This window comes from Anser brachyrhynchus (genome assembly GCF_964034855.1).
Source record: "Anser brachyrhynchus genome assembly, chromosome: 2".
Lineage (NCBI taxonomy): Eukaryota > Metazoa > Chordata > Aves > Anseriformes > Anatidae > Anser > Anser brachyrhynchus.
The window spans coordinates 83,289,807-83,311,727 of NC_137695.1; the positions used below are offsets into that span (position 1 = coordinate 83,289,807).

At 39.8% G+C, this 21,921-nt stretch overlaps 1 protein-coding gene and 1 long non-coding RNA gene across 2 annotated transcripts in view; one reads left to right on the forward strand and one right to left on the reverse strand.

Moving 5' to 3' along the window:
* The window catches only part of TRIO (trio Rho guanine nucleotide exchange factor), a 256,422-nt gene that overhangs the window by 227,519 nt on the left and 6,982 nt on the right, over positions 1–21,921 (reverse strand). The window lies entirely within an intron of this gene.
* On the forward strand, positions 3,291–21,511 carry LOC308189353. Its single transcript, XR_013946315.1, has 2 exons — positions 3,291–7,671; positions 7,715–21,511. It is a non-coding gene; the product is annotated as an uncharacterized lncRNA (long non-coding RNA).

The window sequence follows — 21,921 nt, forward strand, 5'->3', positions numbered from 1 at the left end:
AGTGACTGCTTCTGCTGCTATGAGATGCCACTGTTGTTCCTTTGACATCTCAACTTTAAGGCTGATAACATCAAAAATCATGATTAGGCATTTAAAAGTGGAAGGTTTAGCTCACTTCATTGAAGTGTCCAACCTCCCCACCTGCTCTGTGAGCTCTACTACTCTCCTGCTCTCCTCAGCCTACACAACGTAAGATGCGTATATACCCTCTCCTCCTGTCCCTTGAGGAGTGCTTGCCGGGACACATGGTACACACGCATTTAAGACACTTCCCTTTAATAGACAGTGCTTTAAAGACAGTACAGACATTATTCTAATTAAATAGAATTGGTCTACACGCATTGCACTTGATCAATAATGACATTTCAGTTACTCAACTTGATTTCAACAATTACAACTAACCAATATATCATGAAAGGATTGCCTGTTGCCTCTGGTGAGTACCCAACCATGCCAGCAAAGGACTAATTTCATTTGGTATTTAAAATTTAATATTTAAACAAAGGCGCTTACTTTTTCATGGAGTACAGTTAGGGGCAACTAACGAGTTTAATTAATGCTTGAGATGATGTCAGCATGCTGTTAAGATAGACTTAATCAGTACTGCTGCTACTGAAACAACCAGAACAACAGTTTAGGTTAAACTACACACATACCAAGCTTTTACTCATCACTTACGCTCTTGAGTCCTTTCTAACACCTGTCTTAGTATGAGGAGGAACATCCTCCTCTCTACCTTTTATTGTAGTAAAAGAAAAAAGTTATCAACTCCTCACCCCAAACAATAGGGCAAACTAGAAGGAAAAACAAACAAACAAAACCAAGTAAGTTATGTACTGCTGTGACTCACATGAGCAATTGTAATACTGCTTAAAAAGCACCTTCACACTGCAAGGCCTGGAAACCACTCTCTCACTTTAAAAGCATTTAATTAGAAGACTTGTTACTATTTGTTCTAACCAGGCACTTCCCCACTTGCACTACTTTGAGCTGTTTGACATATCTAATTAGTTAAACCCCTTCTTAGAAAAACTTCAGCAAGGGGATGTAAAACAAAATAATATGGAGCTTAACTTTACTAATTCCAACCTAGCTATAAATATTATCACTAACTGGAAGTAACTGATTAAAATAAATAAAACAGACCCCTTTATAAACTGTGCTAACTAATGTTTCTTACCTACTTTACATTCAGGCTGTAAGTACTTCACTGAGATGAAAGTCTTCTGTTTGGGTACATACACATTTCAGCAGGGGACATGAACAAGTTTTTCAAGGATGCTACTACTAGGAGGAATGCTTTAGTCCAGCTGGTATCAGCAACAAGTATTTCCTCAGAAAAGCTGCATCAAGAGAATTAAACCTCAACCCCAGTAAGAGCTAACTCATCTAACCTGTGCCTTTACAACTCATTTACATAATCAGCAGCTTTCCCAATCTCCACAGACCAAAGAGATGACATCTCTAATTATATGTATTCATAGTCAAGCTTAATCAAAAATATTCCTTTGCAACCAGAACAGTAGCCCTGGCATTAAACTTCTTTTTATGAGAAACACAGCATGATTAAGTATAATAATGGACTTCTCAAAGTTCCTTGTGAACAAGTATGGAAAAGTAGAAGGAGCAAGCTAATTCCACATAAAGTACAAGTGATTTTGTTCTACATCCAGAAAAAAAAAAATCTAAGTATAAACCTGTGGTAATAATTTTATCCATGCATTCCAAGTTCTTTTACAACTTCTTAATTCAGCAATATCATATATCCTCTCCACTGAATTTCCTGTGAAAAGCCTCCCCCCCAAAAAAAAAATTAAATAGAAGTTATTTCCATTTTACATTTTACAAGTGTTTTTTCCTCACTTGCTTTGTATTGTACATTTAGACAGCATTTTCCAAAGCTAGTGACATACTTGACTAAAAATAGACAGCAAACTTCTCTTTGAATTTTAAGTATCTGCAGCTAATCAAGCACTGTCATTTTATCACCAAATACAGGTGGTATAGTTAAAAAAAATGGATTTGGATGAGAATTTGTAAGAGATTTCTTGGCTTCTCCTCTATATAAGAGAAACAGCCTACAGATTATTGAAACTCAATTCATTGGTATTCTCATACATCATTAAGCTCCACAATTAATTTAGCAGGACTACACTGAACATAGGTAACACTGTCTAAAGTATATGGTAGTTTGAGCAGACTACAAGATTATACCCACCTTTGCTTCTCTATTATCACTTCTTGTATTTTAAGAACATTTATACTAAGCTTTGTCATTACAAGCTTATTATATTTATTGCTTATTATCACAAATCATATTATCATTATGATTATGAAATAGTCATAAAATATACCTATTGTTATTTAAGGAACTTGGCATTTACAACAAATAAAAGTGAGTTAATTCAACTTTCGTAGAAAAAGGTATCATCTCAGGTGAATAATACAGTGTAACACCTAATATTATATGATCTCATCATATTAATCCTTGGGAAGAAATCTATTTTTAAGTCTGTACCATATCAATTTAATTTAAAAAGTTCATCATGTTTTGTGTGTTACATCAACTCTGGAGCAGTTTTACAACTAGGTGTAGCTATTGGAGAATGGCCAGCATTGCTTTATTCCTTTCATTATTTCTTTCATTCACACAAAACACTCTCCCCACCTTTCATGGGCACTGATGTGATGTGCTTCGCCAAAAGAGGAAAACATTTCCTTAAGCCAAGTTTACTATCCAAACTCCAAAGAGTTAACTCACTTGAAGGAAAATAAAATAAAATGGAAAAATCTTGCAAGTTCAAAGCTTGCCCTTCATTAGGCCAGCCACTCCTACATTCTTCCATTCCTCAAAGATGACCGTGTATTTAGATGTACTTACATATATACGTGTCAGTACTCACACAAAAAACAAACAAACAACAAACTCCATTCAGTCTCAGCAATCAGTTTACCTCATGCACTACTATGAGTAGTAGGTACAGTAAGATTTCACAGTACATCCTTCTGGAAGCTGAGGCTATATGCAAGGATTTCAGAACTGAGTACTAGTATCAGAGCTTACATATCAAGCCCAGTCCCAAGAACCATTTAAACATCACTAATAGCACTGCCACACACATAAACCACTAGGCGTGAGTTTCACTTCACCCTATTTCCAAACAGAAAGAAAATTGGGATAGCATTGGTCTAAATGAAGTTAAACTACAACAGCTGTCTTTGTATAGAAGATTATATCAGTTTTTTCCTTACAGTGAACTAATCAGCTTATTTTACAATTAAACATTACCTTAGAAGAGTACAGAGATCCCTTTGTTTCTATATTCTCTAATAGCATCACCGTCATGTTCATAAACCCCAACAGATGCAACAGCGTACAAACACTGAAATGACACATTAAACAAGGCAATGATATTACAGCCGTTGTGCAAAAGGGATGAGAAGCCATCCCAACCCTCTGCAAACAAAAAAGAATATACCTGAATACTGAAAGTTTCCAAGGTCGGTTACTTCAAACAGGAGTTAACAGCTATGAGAGACAGGATTTGAAGAGACTAGAAATAAACTACCTTACTTTTTTAAAGATTAAAAACTAATTTCAAGATTTTCTTAGACCCGCGTCTTGCTTCCTGTTATCAGGCAATCCAAGGTCACTAACACTTTCAGTTACATTCACAACAAATGGCTTATAAGTACTGAACGTCTCTTACTTGGGGATGTAGTTTAACTCAGCGCCTAATGCCCAAACTACATTGGCTCTGATTTGGTGACCACCTCAGCTTAATTTACAAGTTAACTAAGTATTTTAATCATCTTATACGATCAAAGATATGCTCAATGTAGATGAAAGTAAAAGCATGCAAACAGGGAAAAAAAGAAACAAAAAAAGAAAGAAAGGAAGATGATCATATGCTCAGAATTAGTGGCAAAGGAAGAGAGAACACTAAAAACAACATTACACAGCTGTGTGCTCACGTTTTCAATACAATCTAGTTCCACCTTCTCAAACAAGATACAAAAATGAAGGAAAGTTCAGCAAAGACCAACCAGGATAATTAAAATGAGTCTTATACACACACACACAAATGGATAGAGTAAGGCTCTTTGGCATGGAAAACTGGGAAACATGAGAAGGGTTTGACAAAACCATCAGTGACCTGAACAAGGCAAATTAATTGTACTTAATCGTGTGCCAACTCTTCCAACACACAAGATGGATCTATCAAACAAAACTAGGTGGTAGCAGGTTTCACAATAAGGATGCGGCTCCTCACACAATGTGTAGTAAAAGCTATGAAACTCTACCACTCGATTTTAAAGACATAAAAGTGTACATAATCCCAAGGGGGCACTGAACAAGCTAATAGATAATAATCTCCACAGGTCATTGAAAATGCAGAAATATCATTTGTCTTTGGAAAATCCAGCTGGACGCTGAGGGAAGCACCACAGAGGTTTACCTTAACCCTGTGGAGCACTCCTTTCCTAGGCAGCTGTTTTGGCCACCAGTGGAGGTAGGATAATGGGACAGGTGCACATTTGGCTTGACCCAGAGGGATGATAGTTCCTCGAATTCCTGTAGCCTAAAGACATCTCACAGAAATTTACAAACAGGAGTTTCAGCCACTAATAACAAGTTTCATAACTTAACAGCACCCACTGGGATACCATATATTATAACACGAGTAAGTAGCATTCTGTGATAACTCTCATCTGCCATTTATCATCTAAAATGGAAGGTGACCAAAGAGTGCTTTAGTCATTTTACTATTACCTGGAAGACACATCTATGTTACATTACTCAAGTTAGTGGAACAGCAGCTCCTCTCAATCAAGTACTCATCGTTAATATCAAAACAACGTTTGGTCTTTTCTCCATTTGAATCCATCAGTCAAGTAAGTGACTGGGGATAAGCGATACTTTTGAGAGGCTCAGCACTCAATTCTTGGAAAACTACAAGAGAGCTTACACTGGGGGACAGGCAGAATTTACATGAACCAAAGCTGACGTTCCCACCAGAGCCCTGCATACTTGAGTAAAACCTCTGCTGAGATCTCCTCCTTGGTATTGACATGCACATCTGCAGAATTCGGCAGCTCTGTCACCAAGGGACTTTCTGCCCTTGTAGCACTGACTGCAAAACGGAATGGTCGAGTGGGCTGTAGGAGGGAGGAAAAACATCCCATAAATACTCCCTCTTCTCTTCTCTTTATAAACACAACTCCAAACATGGCAATTCTGACTCTGTAGGGAATGTTTTCAATCATACTTGATGATTTCGATTTTACAAATGGTCTATTAGCAGAGCCACGCAAATGACTACAACTGCTTACCCACCAGAGGAGAAAAAGATGCACTGGAGTTTGGAGCACTGGGAGCTAGCTGCACAAGAAAGCTAGAATATACTGCAGCCTGAAGTACCTACCCTTTTCTGTCCACAGATTTCTTTAATATCTAAGCAAGCTTTAGAAAAATCGTTGCACTGTGTCTGAACGAAGAGGTGCAGTAAGAGAATGAGTGAAGGTCTATTCTCTCCTGGAAGAATCAGGCAGGCTTATCTATACAAGCCCCTTTCACTGAGGGGTTACAGGCAGACTTCCAGTCACAGCATTTTCTTTTCCCTGAGAAGGGAATAGTTCACTGAAGTTCCCTGTCAGCCCAAATTGTAACTGTGCCATTAGACAACAAAGTCAAAGCTAAGTTCTACAAACAGGTTTATGAAACCAACAGCAAGCTGTGAACGCAACCAAAGAAAGCAAAGGCAGTCTGAATTATTTCCAAACACAAGATTTCTCTTCACACCTCTGACTCTGGGATGAAAGAAAAAACAACAAAACACCACCACCATTTTCATGCCACAAGACCATTTGTAACACAGCCATCTTAAACATATTGTTCTTTTCTTAAATGTTCTTTAGTTACACTCACTTATCCAAGTTTCAAACTAAGTCTATTAATACAAGTATTTATCAACTACCCACTAAGTCACACCATTATTTTAACCTCCCTCTCAAGAAATGAAGCTGTACATCCAAATCTGCTTACATCTCACAAAGTTAGGGTTAAAGTCCAGGAGAAAACAGATGGTGGCTGGCTGTTGATGCATCAACATACAGGCACCGAAAGAATTGCTAGAGGAACAAGGTTTGCATCATCCTCTAGCAAAAATGACAATATTAAGGTACTAAACAGAAGGTAGCAAGACACATATTACAAATAATTTTTAAAGACGCAAATGTATTGCCAAGAATGTACATCACTCTGACTGGACAATTTCACTGACAGAGTCAAAAACTTAGTGTTGAATTTGAAAAACTGTCAGAGTCTTTCTACTTTATAACTAAGTATAAAACTTACACCTGGAGCTCAGAATCTAGAGGAGCTGTTTAGAGTCATCACTTCCAAACTTCAGGATAGGCAAAAACTTGTTTTAAAGTTAATTTCATTTCATTGTGATAGAGTGTTAACTTACAACTCTTGATAGATTAAAAAATAAGGTGCATGCCTGTCCCGCACCTTCTCTCCAGAAAAATGCACAAATGAAAATGAACTCACAGCAGGTCTCGGGGAATCCAAATTTTCTCTCTAGTCTCCTGTCACCCCTTCCTAGGCAATGTGAACAAGTTCAGCAGCCAAGAGATTTGAGGCCTTGAAGTTTCTGAAGTTGGCAGCAACCCCTGAAGAGCCTGGATCTCAGCAAATCCTATCTGCCAGCAGTGACCTTCACTAAGCCCTTTAGCACATATCCATTAAGTGCTCCACACCAGGATTTTTAATCAGAATTGATCAATGTTGCTTACAGCTCTTCTCTTCTGGAGTTATCCTGACATCCTCATGTTCCAGAAAACACCCACAGAGAAGACAAATGGGAGTGCTGGCACCTCCTCTGAAGCACAACCTTGCAAGCCCATACCCCAGTGACATTTGAACTGAGCTACAACGAAGCTGCAATCAAACATCTGAGACTTGAGAACATACTCAGGTAACTCTACTACGGAGACGTAAACTCTGGCAGATGGGGAAAAGAATTCAAGTCCAGCTAACACAGCAAGCCTATTCAAGCACCAAGTCCTACATTGATGCCAGGTTAATTAATAACACAATTCCAAAATTTATCTAAGTATTTGGAGAGCTAACAGTTTATGCCAATCAGAATGGACATAGTGAAAAGAACTACCTTCTAAATAACGTTATCCTTTGGGCAGTCATACTTCTCCAGCCTGTTCCAAAAATATTTCACAGGTGGTAATGAATTCTACAATAATTTTTAATGCCTTTTTTTTTTAAAAAAAAAAAAAAAGGTATGAGCAGAACTCAACTATTGGAGACAATTTAGTTACTAAACTTCTCCAGCATATCTGCATTGGAGAGTCAATTCACATGCCTGCTTCTGGTTGTCTTCTTCCTACAGGGTTTCAATTGCTGCTTGACTTTGAGCAGCTCTACAGAGAAACGTTTTGACATTTTCAATAAACACAGGAGTGGGAAGTGTATAGTTCTCTTCTCATTCATGCCTCCACCATGTTTTCTCTAAGACCGAATGTGTGGATGAAGAAGAGATCTCGTCACATAGGGTAGAGAGGAACCTTGAATGTCTATCCTTCTCTAGAGCATTAGTGAGCAACTCGTGCCTTTTATACACACAGAGCTCTTCACAACTTGAAGCACAGGTCCCAGTCAAAACTAGGACCTGCCCTGGGATGGTGCTTACAGGTAATCGAAATGTCTCACTACAGAAGTGGGTATAACTGCAACAGTGGCTGTGCCCCATGCAGCACCATGTCCCTCATCTCTTACCTGTAAATTGAGCAGCCACCTCTTCCCTTCCTTCAGCATTCCAAGTCCTTACAGTCCCAAGATATTTGGATACCCAGAAAGGTTGGCTGCCCTTAATCTGAAGCACAATGCACTCCTTTAGAGGGATCACTCAATTCTCACAGTAAATGTGAGTAAGATTCTCTGCCACTAAAAAGTCTTTGTTATTTCATTTGAACATCTGCTCAGTTTCAGGACGTAACCTGCTGGCCCTCTTTGGCTGAGTCTTCATTAGCTTGTCGTGCAGCACAACAGAAAAAGGTCAGTACAGCAAAATCTTGGTGCTGAGGACTCATGTTTTGCAGGAGGTTTTACTTCAGACTACTTGTTTTCTGGTTGTGTTCACTTGATATCTATTTGTAAAGAGAGCATGTCTTTCAGCTTAATTTTATCTGAAAGGAACCTTGTTTGTGCACCTCCAGTGCTCCACAATAGAGAGCAAATAACTATAAAATGGGACAATCATGAGATGCACTTCAAAAGCACACTTTGATCTGAACTAAAATGCTAATGAAAAACAGCCATTAAAGGCTCTAGACACCCAATCAGACTGTATGCAGTACCAGGCCTACAGAATGCAGGGGAAAGTAATCCTTTTTACCCTAACTTTTGTACACTGAAGGAACATCTTTTCCATTATATTATACCACTGAGATACAATCTGCCTATACTTCAAGGTTTGGACAGATACAGATATTGCATCTATGGTAGATCTGATCTATGGAACAATGCAGTTCGAAGCTTGAATTGTGCTATCTTTTATCTGAAAGGAATCCTGTTTGTTAGTTGGTGTAAGTTATGGTACCAAAAGTACCATAAAATAGTTTTTCAGTGGATCAAGAAGCCAAGTGCTGGAATAAAGCAAGCTGCACAGTGAGCCCTACTGATTCGGAGCCATATGAACACCTACAGCCTATCTTGCAGTCCTCCGATGGAGTAAGATGCTACTGACCAGAGTATCATCAAAGTAAAGCAGACAGTTTCAGAAGCTTGCCTCTCCACTACAGAAACACAATTCTAAAAAAGCAAACAGATCTTGTGCATTAAAACAGATTGTTTTTGTTGTCTTCTTACTACAGCACACAGGCACTTTGTGCACGTACTACTACAGTTATTTTTGGCAAAGGTCACATCAAGATGGCAATCTGATTCAGCTAGGGACTTCCTCAAATTGCAGACACCTGGAAGTTGTTTATATCTTCCATGGCTGGCATCTAGAATTTGCTTAACTTTAGAAACAGGCTACACAAATCTGAATTTTCGTGCCACAGAAATAGAAAGGAAGCCACAATCTCTCTTCTGAGAAAGCCACAAATGAAATAGTTCCCAAGGGAAAACTGTAATCATGAAGGTATTTTTCCCTCATTTTAATTTTCAATTTCAGCTGGCAACAGTAGAACAAAATGGACATGTTAGACTAGGCCATTAAAAAGCCAGTCTCTTCTTTATGAAAACTTACCAGGTCAAGTTACACACAGTGCTCTTCCTCAGACTGAGACAAGTGTTTATTTCCCTTTTAGGAGCTTTAACTCAGTTTACTTATTCTTTTTGTGATGCACAGAGCTCCAGGCATTTCAGCAGCATGGCAAACCAGTGAATAACTTGAACTAAAATAACCATCAAGTTTTTCTGACTGCAAAGAAGCTATTACAATTTTGATGCAAGATCTGCTGCAGCTGACAAAAGATCAGGAGGGGAAGCACGAGCAGTTTCAAAAATACATGTAGTTACAGGATGACTTTGCAAAGTAAGACCCCAAAGTTATCTATCCCTGTTAGTTATCATTTGAGGACAGACATCGATTATCTCTGCAAACACAAAAAGGACAGTGCCGCTTTTGAATAGCAGTAGCAAGGCGAATAAGCAATTATTGATTCCTGTGTTTGCCAAACATTTTCACCCACTCATAACAAGGAGAGTTTAAGAGGATTTTCACTGCATAGTTGGTAATAACACAACCAGCCTCTCCAGCTCGTAAAAGGGAAGTCAGAGCACAAGCCAGATGCAGAATTCTCACAAATACTGATTCACAGCTCTAGTCACACTCAAAGTCACGTATGAAACAAGCAATGCAGTCATCCAATAAGCCAAGAAAGGGAAAGAGAGGGCAATTATGTCTCTGTTTAACAGAGCACCATTTAAAGTATTCCTTCTGATTCAGCACCAACCCTTGTGATTAGTATTCTTGGCCTACCATCAATGAATTTAATTATACAATTATTGAGAAAATGCAGTGCTCTCCCTTCCCTGCTTGCCCACAACCAGTTCAATACCAGTCACAGAAATTACTCAGAGAGAAAATGTAGAGTAGCTTCCTCAAATTTTACTTTTGAAGCTCAAGTCACAGAAGTGCGTGGATATTAGCTCAAGCATTACTGAAAATTAGGCGTTTCCTTTAATTAAGCATGTAGAGCCTAATCTTCTGTATCAGCTGATACAATGCAAGTTGACACCGAGTTTCCTAGCACCCCTCGGTTACTTCGCTGAGATTCATCTCAACTATTTAGCTGGCAGCTGTGTGCTTGGATCCAGATCACCTAGCACAGCTTGGCCTGGCTGTTGGATCTTCCTCCACCGCTGTGCTCCCACAGGCAACAGTTTCAGCCCCTCCCAGGTCCTGCCTTCTTTTAACTCTGCATGCATCGGATATGCTTTCACAGCTCTGCTACCGAACCGACTTGCTGCCCCACAGCCTACTTAGCTCCTCTTTTTTTGCGACCTGAAACAGCTGCACCGATCATTTAAGATAGATACCGTGGTAATAAGCACGATGTTCCTACAGCTCAAGCTGATATAACTATATTCTACAGACAATGTTCTCAAACAGGAAGGAATTAAACACAAAGGAAAGAACAGGATGTTGAACCCATATTGTTCTGCCGCTGACACATTTGTTGCTGGTTGTGGAGTGAGATGCTCTCCTCCCTTGGTGTCAGCTTGGGGCTTTTTCCTCCTGTACATGGGAGCTGGTGGAGGACAGAGCACAAGAGGGCACCAAGTAAGGAGCATGCAGCTCTCCCCTCTCAACTTGCATTGTCTTCAACAGATAAAGTATGCCTTCACCTTTGTTGTTACAAAGTAAAAATGAGAAGCAAGGTTCAACGCTAACAATACCTTAATGTAATAAGGATGTGCCTTGTTTTCTAAGTTGACCATTTCAGAAAGCCTTTGAAAGAGACAATGTTCTTTTCAACGCTTCAGTGTCACTAGCAGTCCCAAGTGGCAATTAATTTTGGATCCTGACTGATGCCCTAATGTTCCAGCTATACCAACTACACATTAAGCAAAGGACTTCCTTCATCAAAGGACGGGAATTTAATTGAGGCTATAATCAAATAGGTCTCTGAAAGCTTAAGGGAAAGGCAGAGATGTGGTGACTAAAAATGTCTTTAAGAACACACGTACAACCTCTTTCCCCTCAGGAATTCAAGTTGTATAGCCTATATTCAACTCTCTTTGACACGCAGGAGCCAGTCAGACCACAGGATCCTTGTAACTAAAGACCATAAAGTCCAGTATATCACCTTTGCTTCCAAAAACAAAACAAATTTAAAAAAAAAAAAACACAAACCAACAACTTTCACACCTGCACCAAGAAGCAGGGCAACAGGCAAGCAATCCCATATATTCAAAGAGCCAAAGAAAAAGCGCAGTATTATCAGACAGCATGCATCAGCAAAACTTGACTAATCATTTCTAGCCTTAGAAGCAGCTACAACGTAAAAGTCAGACCACAGCATGTTCACAGGGAGAACCACCAGCAGCACAAGGGAAGCAACAGTACTTATTTTCAGGTTTTACAGTTAAGCTAGGCTCGAGAAGGGCATCTGTGATCCTGTTTAGAACTGTGCGTTGCTTGCTATAAATTACTGCTCTCATACATTTGTTCCTTCTTATCAGCATGGTTCTTCAGTTACAAACATTTTTCAGTCTATTTTTTTTCAAGTGTATATGAACACAAGCCGCTTTCTACCTGTGCTTCTATTCCATTGACAATTTTTTCCACTCCTACCATTATAGGATACCATCCCTTTGGCAAGGCCAATTTTAAAGGAAAAAAAAATAAAGTTAGCTCATTAATACATAGCTGTCTTTATAAAACTTATTCTCTTAATTAAGAGCCATTTTCAAGCTATCAGCCAATTAGTAATTTCATACACTTGGCTGACAATTTCCTCCACCAGATTCAAATAAAAATCAGTACCGTGACATTTCATCTTTAAAACACAGACCAAAATACTTTCAATGGACTCAGAACCCTGACCAAATACGGCACAAAAGCAGGACAGACAATAATACCATCACGTATGCTTCTTAAATTAAAGGCAGCGAGCAAAACGTATGGGGTGTGATTTGCTTATTTCTTATGCCAATCTATTTCTCATTTTAGAAACATTAATGCTGTTAACATGAGATAATCTGCACAGAAAGCAGCTATTGAAGTAGATGTTATCTGAAAAAAATAGCTCTGCCACACTCACTTTCTGCGCTAAACTGAAGTCAGTTATAAGTATTTTAAATATCACAGGGAATGACAATTCTAATTGCACACTGCAGGACCAGATCCAAGATTGCTGTCAAAGCAACTTCTCAGAATATGCTAACTTGGAAATTACTGTTAGCCCAGCGAGTAAACTGGAGTTAGCTCTTGTTTCTTCACTCAACCTCAGTTTTTCAGCTATTTGAACTGCCCTTTTCGGAAACCTATCTTTACACGCACGTCAGCCTTTCCTTCAATGTTCTTGAGTACAAGGCAACAATCAAAATGAAGGTGACTTAGCTGCCTCTTTATAGGTTCAGTTCAAGGCAATTGATGTTTCACATCCCACACTACTTCACCAACAAGAACTTTTGACCACAAAGAAGAAAAAGTCCCTGAGAAGACGTCAGCCTGAAATTAGTCACAGTTCCTTTTTATTAGAGAGCGTAAGTTTCCCAATTCAGGAGGTTTAGATCTGCCTGACGAAGCAGAGGAGACTGTCAGCAAAACAACCAGTCACCACCCACATTTTCAAACAGCTTTATTTTCCTACAGCTATGACATTTCTCTAATTAAAAGATGTGATTAGCAATCTCATCTGAACACAACAAGATGATTACCTAGAGATACCGTTCAACATAGCTTCGGAGATTTGTATGGCCTCTTACACATATCCTCTGCAGGGCTCCTGACAAATCAGAGGCAACAGTGAGGGGACTGATCACAAAGTTGTTCGTTTGCCGGGGTCCTTGTGGACCTAAGATTGTGCCAATGTACTTCAGGAACAACTGAGCTGCTCTTTCCACAAAGGCCCAAATAGTACTTCTCTGCTGAGGGTGGCAGGCAGAGTGAAAGTAGGAGAGATAAAGGAAAAAGGTCATTTTTAAGGTTAACACAGGTTAACAGTAACTTATTCTTGAGCTAAGTCAACGAGATTGCACTTTACAGTACAAAATTAAGACCTTCTTTGAAAGTTTTCCTCTCCTGGTTCTCGCTCTTTTCTTCAGGGTATGAAGAAATGTTAGGCCTATCTAGGGCATGGCCTATTAACAGCTTGCCTCTCTTATTTTAGCACATTATCACTGTAATACAAACATGTGAGCAGCATGGTGCATACAAGAGGCAACCCACTGCCCCATTCCTTTCAAGCGCTGGTCCTCTCAACAACCTCACAGCACTAGCAACTTCAGGTTTTCTGCAGTAGGTACCCATTATCTCCCTCCCATTCTTCCGCCTAGGCTCATACTTGTCACGCTCTGTTTTAAAACAACAAAACCTTCCTTTTGGCCTTGAAATCAGTATTTGCTTCAGGGAAACAGTACATTTTTGTCAAATGGCCTGTGAAAATTTAGGCTCCCTTGCGTCTATTACTCTGCCTGTGTACATCAGTACACCATTTAACCCTGCTCCAGTATTCCTGTAAGACCTTAGCCACAAGAGACAGAGGCTCTGGCAGCAGGAAGGTGGCATGGTGGCTTCCGGTATTTTTGTGAACAAACCGACCCTCACCCTGAATTCTACCAGTTCTCTCTTCACCTTCCTAGATTTCTCTTTGATCCCTCATCACCTTATAACTCCAGCCCACCCCAAAGCCAAGTGTTGCTGCCTTCTCAGACTATTTCCCACATCAGTGCCAATCTTGAGCATATTTGGGCAGAAGCAAAATAAGGACAGATGAGCTTATTCTCTGGAAGTCTACTTCAACCACTGGGTGCCCAACAATTCACACCACAGGCCTGCCTCACTGCATACAAATTGCTCAATTACTCCTTAATGTGAGCAACTGTTTTGCTCATTTCTCCCTCCCTTTCTCTACAGTATCAACAGTGTAACTGAAACCTCAACTTTGACTTGGATCCTGACCTAATTCTTCATATTTGCTTCAACAGGCGTGGACACCTAGATGAGAAATGCACCACAAAAAGAATATTTAGGTTGGAAAAGACCTTGAAGATCATCACGTCCAGCCATCAACCTGACCTACTGAGTTTCGTCACTAAGCCTTGTCCCTTAGTACCATGTCCACACATCTCTTAAATACCTCCAAGGACGGGCAACCCACCACTTCCTGGGCAACCCATTCCAACAAAATTCACTCATGCTTGCTGTTAAAGTGGATGGCAATACTGCCCTTATGTTACGTGCTGTTTAAAAGCTAAGAGAACCAATATCCAGAAAAAAGACTTTGAAACCAACAAATACCGAAATTATAACTAACATTTCCAGATGTTTGTCACCTCTGACATGCGACGCTACTACGGAGATTTCCTCTCTGATAACAATTTCCCTAGCCATTTTTCAACAAAGAACACATTTAAATGCTGTACTAGATTTAACTCACTATGAAGCAGCAGTTATTTTACATATTCAGCCCATTTCTGTTTCACCAGACAAGAGTTACATGGCTTTTGCACAGCAACATAATTCTTTTCTATCCCAATGGGAGGCATCCCTTCTTCTGCAATCGGGTCCTTTCTTCAGAAGTTACATGACAGCTCAGAAAGTTTCTTATTAAAGCAGGAATTTTACTGCTTGCATGCTGGCAAAAATTCTAGCGTAGTAACTTATGTCACTTATCAACATGTATATCCACTTAAGCCCTTCAGTGCTATTTGTGCTTAAGGGAGGGGTTTTGCACATGAAGCCTAGCCTATAACGCAGTGGAAGTTTTCCCTCATCTCAACACAGTTTATGTCTTTTGAGATCTTAACTACGTATAAGCTTATGCAAGCATAACGTAGCATTTGGTTCCTTTTTCCTTCTTAACGTTTGACAGTTTTTTAGATCTTGCTTGGCTTGTTTATACAAGCATGGCAGAACTGACCTGGTGCTCAACAAATCAAACCAAGATTTTTTTGAACAAGCTAGCAAATTTAATAGTTTAGTGTATTCAGGTTGTTAGTCCAAAAAATAAAATAAAATGCTGCCTCTTAGCAAAGTACTTAACTTGTGTTTGTACAAAGAGATGCTTTCCTCCAATCAACATCTCTGTTTAAGAAAGCAGCTTATACATCCACCCTCCTTAATATCATGTAGTGAATTAATGCACTTCGACTCCCAAAATAACTCTGATATAACACACTAATCCAGCATAGTCTGCTAAAACCAGTGTCATCTACTGTCATCCACTAAGGCATTTAATAAAAACTTAAACCCTAAATAAAAACCCTAAACAATGACTTAATTGAGCTAGGACCAGGCTTAATAGAAGCTGTCACAAAAAAAGCACTCAGAAACTAGGTAATGCAGCACAAAAGCTGCCTGTGCAACCCTTATTAGTCAATGCAACACACATGCTTTAACACTTGCTATGCATCACTTTTCCATATGACCCCCTACTTATCTCTGTACACATAATGGACCTCCTATGGAGACGAACACTGATGCCTAGTGATTGAGCTCATTGTCTGTCGGACCTCTGTCTTACTTATTGAGCAAAAGGAACAAAAGAAGGGATCACACACGTGAGGACAACAATTAAGACAGTAAAAAGCCACTCTGGAAAAAGATGGCTATCCTTCCTCTAATCTCTCCTGCCCTAATAAAAGTCTTATTAAACCAGGAGAACCCAAAGCAGCCAGTTCTGTACTCACCTCTGAAGTTTTGTAGCTACCACACAAGCCAGAACACAATGTATTTGTACAGGAGGTAACTGGGAGTGAAATTCCTATGACAAGTACCGGAAAACACTGCACGAACAAAAAGTCAAGCCTAGAATACTACTCTGCCTGCTAGCAAACACACACGCACACAAAAAAGATCGATCTTTTTGTCTGCTGTATCAACACACACAAACGCTGCAGCACACGCAGACAAAGGAGCGGAGCTCAGGCTGCCTAGACAACTCAAAGGCTCTCCCTTAAGTGTTCTACCTTAACATCAAGGTATATCCATGCTTACCTTCCCACACTCAAATACAGGACTCTACAGCTTCCTTTTCACTGCCTAAAGACCATCTGCAACATTATGGAGAGCTGTATCTTCTAGTTCTTTGATCCCCCTCCTGTTGCCTCAGTGGACACGAACTGCAAGTTCAGCCCTGGCACAGGTTCCAAGTCATGAACTTGCCTACAAGCAGAAACATCGCTCATTAAGTTTGCAACTCAGCTAACCAACTGGTCTTTCAAAGAGTTTTTACAGCTTTAATTTCAGAACAGCGGTTAGCACAACAAGAACAGCAACATGGGCAAATCCATTTCAACACCACGCTACAAAAATGAGATTTTCAAAACAGTAGTTGCAATGCTTTGCTACATCACAATATACTTCATGAAGACAAAGTTCAAATTGGCATATTGTACCACTACTGTAAGTAGTCCGGTCATTTTTCTACAAACTGTTTATTGCTTTAACAGATAAATTGCTGCTTGGAACAGACACTATTATAGTTATCAAAGACAGCAAAATTTGTTCAAAACAACCTTGAAAAAACATTCTTAAGCTCCTCTGGAAAACCAAACAAAAACAAACAAGAGCACAACTATTAATACATCTGTCAAGTAAACATTCTTCAGCAGGCAACATACTAGGAAAAGAGAAGACATTAAATATAAAACCTTAGCCCTCATCTGTGGGGGAGGCAGGAGGGAGTGGAGATAGCTACTGCTTAAAGTTCTAGACTGTAGGGCTACCATGTTTACCCATAAATTCCTATTGCATTTACTATTAGTTATGTTTACAAATAGAGTAACACTTGCTTTACCAGCAAAGTACCTGTCCCCCCAAAAATGAAGCACTGCTCCAGAAAGAAAGACAACTTATCTTGACTTTGATGGCACTTCTGTGGTCATTTAAAGAAAGTAATTTAGATTGCTCTTTGTATATGAAGATTTTTTTTCCAATACTCTCTTCCAATACATAAATTTTAAGCACCCTGAACATGCTGATTTTTCCTTAACCTCAGAGAAGACTTGATAGCTTCCAAACCAAGGTTTGTGGCAGAACAGAAGGCAAACCTTCTAGAGATTCCTACACAACTGAAAAATCGTATCTTAAATGCCTGGGTTACCACAACTCTCTTTTCTTTGTTATCATAGAGTGGTTTGGACTGGAAGGGACCTTAAAGACCATATAATTTCAACCCCCTGCACCATGGGCAGGGACACCTCCCACCAGACCAGGTTGCCCAAAGCCCCATCCAGCCTGGCCTTGAGCACCTCCAGGGATGGGGCATCCACAGCTTCTCTGGGCAGCCTGTGCCGGTGCCTCACCGCCCTCTGGGTAAAGAGCTTCTTCCTTACATCTAATCTAAATCTACCATCTTAGTTTAAAAACATAATTCCTTGTCCTATCACTATGCTCCCTGATAAAAAGTCCTTCTCCAGCTTTCTTGTAGGCCCCCTTTAGGTACTGGAAGATCTCCCTGGAGCCTTCTCTTCTCCAGGCTGAACAAACCGAACTCCCTCAGCCCGTCTCCAGCCCCTTGATCATCCCCGTGGCCCTCCTCTGGACTCACTCCAACAGGTCCATGTCCTCATGCTGAGGGCCCCAGAGCTGAACACAGTGTTCCAGGTGGGGTCTCACAAGAGCAGAGCAGAGGGGGGCAATCACCTCCCTCATCCTGCTGATTTGATGCACACAGAATATGGTTGGCTTTCTGGGCTGCAAGCACACATTGCCAGCTCATATCAAGCTTCTCATCCACCAACACCCCCAGGTTCTTCCCCTCAACGCTGCTCTCAATCCACTCTCCTCCTAGCCTGTATGTGTGTTTGGGATTGTCCTGGCTGAGGCGCAGGACTTCATACTTGGCCTTGTCGCACTTCATGAGGTTCGCACAGGCCCACCTCTCAAGCCCATCCATGTCCCTCTGGATGGCATTCCTTCCCTCCAGCGCGTCGACTGAACCACACAGCTTGGTGTCATAAGCAAATTTGCTGAGGGTGCACTCACTCTCACTGTCCAACTCAGGAAATATAATTTCCACAGCGGAGCTAAAAAAACAACAAAAACCCACACAGTAAAAATCCACAATCCACTTTTCCAGAGAATTAAACTGGGCTATAGAAATAATCAAGAAATTATTAGACTTTTCAGTGCTGTCTTGTATTTAAGGCACCTGGAAAGCGCTCTCACAAGGCTTGACACAATTCTTTACCCGAAGTTGTCCACTATAAAGTTTTACAAATGAAAAACCAGAGAAGGGTTATACTACTTTGTTATGTAAGTTACAAAGGTACAAATTTGGATTTATATTTAGTTCTTCAATTCCCACCCAGAGTTCAACTCAGTAAACTGATCTATATTTAGCTTTTGACTCTTTTGGACATTTCCTTCCTTCATCTGTGTAAATGCGTCACAGCTTCTCAAATGTTTCCCTTTGGCTAGGGAAGGATGCATCTGATTCCAAGCTTTAAAAAAAAAAAAAAAGTTAACACACACGCCAAGTGGTTATTGTTGGACGAGTTGCACCCTTATTCCGAGTTAAGGACAGGCAAATCTGACTGCAGCCTTCGCAGCATACAACAAATGACACTGCTCTTTCTGCACCAACAGACAGCAGCACGTCAGGGCTATCCTCTGCAAGGATCACCACGAGCCAAACCGTATTTTATCACTTTCTTATAAGCAGGCTAGCCTTAGCTCTGCTGACTTGGTAATTCAATAGACAAGCAGTAGAATTTTCCCATAATGGGAACAGAAATGAAGTTCAGGATTTTTACTTTTTGCTAAGCCACCAAGACAAGAAATTCAGTCGGGTGAGTGTTCTTGTTTTTCTTTGGAAAGCTAAATTTGGAGAAGCTGATGTCTTTTTATACATACATATATGTATAAATATATATATAAATATATTTTACCGAAGCATCAAGAAGCCAACCAGCAAGTTACTATACTAGATAAGCGATTACGGCTCACTTGGTCTTTCCATCTGAAAAGGTGTCACTGTCCTAATGGATTTGAGTTTGGCTTGCCTTTGTTGTCCTTACAGAAGCCCAGCTCACTAGAAACCCTGTCAGTTAAGCAACGCACAGCACTGATTTCCTCTCTGAGCTTTGCAGGCCACAAGAAGTCAAAGTCTAACAACTATCCTTAACTGCAGAAAACAGCTACTCGAGGCATACAAAATGTGACTTTAAGGGGTGCAAAGAAGAGCATAAGCTAATGCTGTAACCGTCCCATTTCCATGGTTTTAGGGCCACCCTGACACGCAATTGCAACCAAAGTGGACTTGCTACCCGACATCAATAAAATAGATAAATAAATGAGATTAGGGATAAAAGCTCAGATATGAAGGCTGGATTTTTTCCAAAAATGACCACCATGGTTGTTCATTTTCTGTAGCAAAGACACCATATCCTATTTTATTTCTGTATAATAACAGAGGGAAGCTTCAAAAGGGTGGGGTTTGATGTCTAAAGTTTGATCGGCTTTGGCATCGAATACGACCATCCACAGTCAACTTACATTGATTCACCTTGCTTTGCTGAAGCTTTCTACATTTTTTCCTGTGCTTTCAACTGCAGATAACCATTTCTCCAATTCCAGAAGAATTAGAAAAAGCAAAGACATTTCAACCTTAACCCAAATTTTTTAGAAGAGGGCGGAACATTTTTACGTTCTCAGAAAATGATATCATCTTTGCTTCCAATGCTGCATAACCTAACATGTCCAGAAGTTAGTAGCATGAAAAACATTTGGAAAGCAAAGGTCTTACAACCTTAATGCTCCACTAGAAAATTCTATCCTGTACTGTACAGCCAAGTCTACACAATGGCTACAGCAAAGCACATTGTGTAGTGTAAGAGGCTAGCTAAATAATGCCTAGTATTTAAACTCTCCATTTATTCTAACTCACTTCTCAGGATGTTCTTGATGTATTCTCCTGCTGTTCTTATGTATCCTCCCTTTATTGTCTCAGCCAAATTTTAAGACACGTTACCCCATTTCATCCAAAAATTTAACATCTGCTTTGGCTCTGAAAACAAGCAGTCCCCAAGACTTCAATGTTTGACAGTTATTTTTTTCAAGAAATCTCAGCAATAATATCTCTTGTTGTTTGATGGCCTCAAAGTTATTTACCAGCTATGTGACAATCACAAAGCTTAGAGAAAAACCTTGACCAAATGTCTTGAAAGACTATCTCAAAAGGCTGCAGGTTTCACTGATGCACAACAATGCAAGAATTTCTTACAAAATTTATTTTATTTTTTTGTTTTAATTTGCTCTTTTAAACAAGAAGTGAGGTATGGACTATATAAAAACAAATAGGTATTTAACACTTCCTTGTGAGCCTTAACTGGTGATAGTGTACTTCTCTGTTTATTTCCAGCACTTATGAAATCTCTTTTCACCACAACCCCAGACCCTCACTCTTCAATTGCTAAACACTGGTGCATGAAGCTAACTACAGAAAGCACTGTTAGTTGTTCACACAGTCTGCAGACACCTTCAGAATGACTACTATTGCTCATATACGTACTAAGACAGCAAGGAAACATGAATAATTAAACTTTGGCTATTTTCACGGCAGACCAGAACACAGCACTATTAGTCACAACAGTGCTGTTAGGTGCCTACTGCCCAGAATACTTCCCCCAACTTTTTGTTAAGATTCATCGAACAAACTCGGTTTTCAAGCCACACAGAACATTCTGTTTGCCAGCAAACACACACACACACACTTATCTATATATTTATTCCCAGACAAATTAGTTAAACAAACCTTCCTGAATCTGAGCCTCACATTTTGACTGTTGCGTAAGTTGGTAATACTAACTAGACTCCTACACAGATTTGTAGGAACGAATTATCTGTGCACCCTGTTGAAACACTTCCACATAAATCATACCAGACAAAGCAATCCACTGGCATATTTCAACTGCTGGAGACCTACAGTTTTCTTCTGATCATTTAAATCTTGCTTCCTAACCATCCACAATACTGCTAAGGAATTTTCTCACCGCTCTGCAGAGGTCCTCTTATGGGGAAGAAAAAAAAAAAAGCAGCACTATAAAACACTGAAGAATTGAAATCATTATTACTAAGGTACAGGTTACAAACACCACATTCAAAGTAGCAGCAAGATGCACAGGTGAGCACTGCACACTAGGAAAACCTGTTTGATATATGCAGGGTTTTTTTGCCTTTGTTTTTTAAAATCAATCATTGCTACAGCCATTTATGCATGGCAGTAGTAATGATGTAAGGTGATGAAACAGATTTGACAATGCTTTGACAAGACTCCATTCAACAACCATGGAAACCAGCCCTATTTTTTAAATAAATGCCCAAAGACAATTAGGCCATCTCCATCTCCTCTGTGCAACCACAAGCATCTGGGATCCACAGCTCCAGTTTCAGATGCGTTAGAACATCCATTTGGCAGACAAGTGAATGGAAGGGGCTTGGTATCATTAAAGCTGAGTCTATAGGCTCTTGCCACACAGACTGTTTGGTAAAACTTTGTGGGCACAAGTAATTTATGACCCTCCTCTTTGTGTATCAATATACCAAGCTATTCTAGAGATTCAAAAGCAGATGCTTTAATGTAGTGTCTACTGCTAAAAGCACTTGAGATGTTGTTCCTTGTCATTTCAATTCCTCCTCCTCACTACTGGGAAAGTGATCTGTTTTCTCAAAACAGCAGTATCCTTCCTGAAGGAACATGACTCAGCTTTGCAGATCA